Source organism: Budorcas taxicolor, chromosome 16 (genome assembly GCF_023091745.1).
Source record: "Budorcas taxicolor isolate Tak-1 chromosome 16, Takin1.1, whole genome shotgun sequence".
In the NCBI taxonomy this organism is placed as follows: domain Eukaryota; kingdom Metazoa; phylum Chordata; class Mammalia; order Artiodactyla; family Bovidae; genus Budorcas; species Budorcas taxicolor.
The window spans coordinates 69,073,035-69,077,323 of NC_068925.1; the positions used below are offsets into that span (position 1 = coordinate 69,073,035).

The following is a 4,289-nucleotide window of genomic DNA, read 5'->3' on the forward strand; positions in this document are numbered from 1 at the left end:
TAATGAAGTTGAATCTATAATTTAAAACCTTCCATAAAGAAAAATTTCAGTCAAGAAATCTTTATTTGTGAATTATTCTCAATAATTAAGACTGAAATAACGTAACTTGTGCAAATTTCAGACAATAGAAAAAAGAAAGGGAAATCAATTCCCAACTTGTTTTATAAGGCTAGAACACTGATACCAATATTTGACAAGAAAATTATAAGAAAATCAAATCAAACTACAAGGCAACATGGAAACACAGATGAAAGACTACTGAATTAAATATTAACACATAACATCTATTGATATATTCCAAAGATCACACATCACTATCCAGGCGGTGGTTTATCCAAGAATCACAAGGTTGGCTTATCATACTAAAATCAATCAGGCTTTCTGCCCGTGGACACCGCCGAGAAAGCATCGTTGAAGTCTTCCCCGCCTCCACTGCCGTCATGTCTAAATCAGAGCCTCCCAAAGAGCCCGAACAGCTGCGGAAGCTCTTCATCGGAGGATTGAGCTTTGAAACAACCGATGAGCGTCTGAGGAGCCATTTTGAGCAATGGGGAACGCTCACAGACTGTGTGGTAATGAGGGATCCAAACACCAAGCGCTCCAGAGGCTTCGGGTTTGTCACATACGCCACGGCGGAGGAGGTGGATGCGGCCATGAATGCAAGGCCACACAAGGTGGACGGAAGAGTTGTGGAACCAAAGAGGGCCGTCTCAAGAGAAGATTCTCAAAGACCTGGTGCCCACTTAACTGTGAAAAAGATTTTTGTTGGTGGCATTAAAGAAGACACTGAAGAACATCACCTGAGAGGTTATTTTGAACAGTATGGGAAAATTGAAGTAATTGAAATCATGACTGACCGAGGCAGTGGCAAAAAAGAGAGGCTTTGCTTTTGTAACGTTTGATGACCATGACTCCGTAGATGAGATTGTCATTCAGAAATACCACACTGTGAGTGGCCACAACTGTGAAGTGAGAAAAGCCCTGTCTAAGCAAGAGATGGCTAGTGCTTCATCCAGCCAGAGAGGTTGAAGTGGTTCTGGAAACTTTGGTGGCGGTCGTGGAGGTGGTTTTGGTGGGAATGACAACTTTGGTCGTGGAGGAAACTTCAGTGGTTGAGGTGGCTTTGGTGGCAGCCGCGGTGGTGGCGGATATGGTGGCAGTGGGGATGGATATAATGGATTTGGTAATGATGGAAGCAATTTTGGAGGTGGCGGAAGCTACAATGATTTTGGCAATTACAGCAATCAATCTTCAAATTTTGGACCTATGAAAGGAGGAAACTTTGGAGGAAGAAGTTCTGGCCCCTATGGTGGTGGAGGCCAATAGTTTGCCAAACCACGAAACCAAGGTGGCTATGGTGGCTCCAGCAGCAGCAGTAGCTATGGCAGTGGCAGAAGGTTTTAATTACTGCCAGGAAACAAAGCTTAGCAGGAGAGGAAAGCCAGAGAAGTGACAGGGAAGCTACAGGTTACAACAGATTTGTGAACTCAGCCAAGCACAGTGGTGGCAGGGCCTAGCTGCTACAAAGAAGACATGTTTTAGACAATACTCATGTGTATGGGCAAAAAACTTGAGGACTGTACTTGTGACTAATTGTATAACAGGTTATTTTAGTTTCTGTTCTGTGGAAAGTGTAAAGCATGCCAACAAAGGGTTTTAATGTAGATTTTTTTTTTGCACCCATGCTGTTGATTGCTAAATGTAATAGTCTGATCATGATGCTGAATAAATGTCTTTTTTTTTAAATAAAATAAAATCAATCAGTACCATTCACTATATTAAGAGAATAAATAAGAAAAAATGTATGATCACCTCAATACATACACAAATATTTGAAAAAAATGTCACTCACTAATTATAAACAGAATTCTCAGAGAATTCATAACAGAAAATATCTTCCACAATCCAGTAAAGGATATCTACAAACACCTAGCAACTTCACACTTAATGATAAAATATTGAAAGATTTTTTGTGTGAGGTCAGAGATAAGACAAGGATATTTGTTACCAAAACTCTTATTTAACATTTAATTGTAAAAGATAATGCTATTAAAGTATTGCACTCAACATGCTAGCAAATTTGGAAAACATAGCAGTGGCCACAGGACTGGAAAAGGTCAATTTCTTTCCATTCCCAAAGAAGGGCATTGCCAAAGAATGTTCAAACTAGCACACAGTTGCACTCATTTCACATTTTAGCATGGTAATGCTCAAAATCCTTCAAACTAGGCTTGACTAGTACATGAACCAAGAACTTCCAGATGTACAAGTTGAGTTTAAAAAAGGCAGACAAACCAGAGATCAAATTGCCAACATCTGTTGGATATTAGAAAAAGCAAGAGAAGTCCAGAAAAATATCTACTTCTGCTTCATTGACTTTGCTAAAGCCTTGACTGTGTGGGTCACAATAAACTGGAAAATTCTTCAAGAGATGGGAATACCAGTCCACCTTACTGGGCCTCCTTTGAAACCTGTATACAGATCAAGATGCAACAGTTAGAACCAGACATAGAAGAACGAACTGGTTCCAAATTGGGAAAGGAGAACATCAAGGCTGTATATTATCACCCTGCTTATTTAACTTATATGCAGAGAACATCATGCGAAGTGCTGGGTTGGATGAAACACAAGTTGGAATCAAGATTGCCAGGAGAAATATCATAGCCTCAGATATGCAGATAACACCACCCTTATGGCAGAAAGCGAAGAGGAACTAAACGGCCTCTTGATGAAAGTGAAAGAGGAGAGTGAAAAAGCTGGCTTAAAACTTAACATTAAAAAACTAAGACCATGGTCCCATTAGTTAGTTCAGTCACTCAGTCATGTCCAACTCTTTGTGATCCCATGAATCGCAGCATGCCGGGCCTCCCTGTCCATCACCAACTCCCAGAGTTCACTCAAACTCATGTCCATCAAGTTGATGATGCCATCCAGCCATCTCATCCTCTGTCGTCCCCTTCTCCTCCTGCCCTCAATCCCTCCCAGCATCAGAGTCTTTTCCAACGAGTCAACTCTTCGCATGAGGTGGCCAAAGTATTGGAGTTTCAGCTTTAGCATCAGTCCTTCCAAAGAACACCCAGGGCTGATCTCCTTTAGAATGGACTGGTTGGATCTTGCAGTCCAAGGGACTCTCAAGAGTCTTCTCCAACACCACAGTTCAAAAGCATCAATTCTTCAGCGCTCAGCTTTCCTCACAGTCCAACTCTTACATCCATACGTGACCACTGGAAAAACCATAGCCTTGACTGGACGGATTGTTGGCAAAGTAATGTCTCTGCTTTTGAATATGCTATCTAGGTTGGTCATAACTTTCCTTCCAAGGAGTAAGCATCTTTTAATTTCATGGCTGCAGTCACCATCTGCAGTGATTTTGCAGCCCCGCAAAATAAAGTCTGACACTGTTTCCACTGTTTCCCCATCTATTTCCCATGAAGTGATGGGACCAGATGCCATGATCATACTTTTCTGAATGTGGAGCTTTAAGTCAACTATTCACTCTCCTCTTTCACTTTCACCAAGAGAATTTTTAGTTCCTCTTCACTTTCTGCCATAAGAGTGGTGTCATCTGCATATCTGAGGTTGCTGATATTTCTCCTGGCAATCTTGATTCCAGCTTGTGCTTCATTCAGTCCAGCATTTCTCATGATGTACTCTGCATATAAGTTAAACAAGCAGGGTGACAATATACAGCCTTGACGTACTCCTTTTCCTATTTGGAACCAGTCTGTTGTTCCATATCCAATTCTAACTGTTGCTTCCTGACCTGCATACAAGTTTCTCAGGAGGCAGGTCAGTGTGGTCTGGTATTCCCATCCTTTTAAGAATTTTCCACAGTTGGTTGTGATTCACACAGTCAAAGGTCTTGGCATAGTCAATAAAGCAGAAGTAGATGTTTTTCTGGAACTCTCTTGCTTTTCTTATGATCCAACAGATGTTGGCAGTTTGATCTCTGGTTCCTCTGCCTTTTCTAAATCCAGCTTGAACATCTGAAAAGTTTACTAAATTTAATGTAATTAAAATTGAGTTCCTCCTTTTAAAAGTTATCATAATGAAAGAAAATCTACAGAGCTGAAGATAAACTTGCATTATATTAAACACAGTAGATGACTCATCTAGATTATCTAAGTCTAACAAATCAGTAAAAGAAAGACAAGACAATCTAATTAATAGGATAATTCTTAGACCATATCTTCCGATAGAAATATATCCAAATCACCAATAAGCGTTAAGAAAGATGCTCAAATTTTTTAGGCATCAGGGAAATATAAATTAAAGCATGATGAGATACT

At 40.3% G+C, this 4,289-nt stretch overlaps 1 pseudogene; it reads left to right on the plus strand.

Moving 5' to 3' along the window:
• The first annotated feature begins 383 nt into the window (after window positions 1-383).
• On the plus strand, window positions 384-1,564 carry LOC128061469 (heterogeneous nuclear ribonucleoprotein A1-like; annotated as a pseudogene).
• The last annotated feature ends 2,725 nt before the right edge of the window (window positions 1,565-4,289 follow it).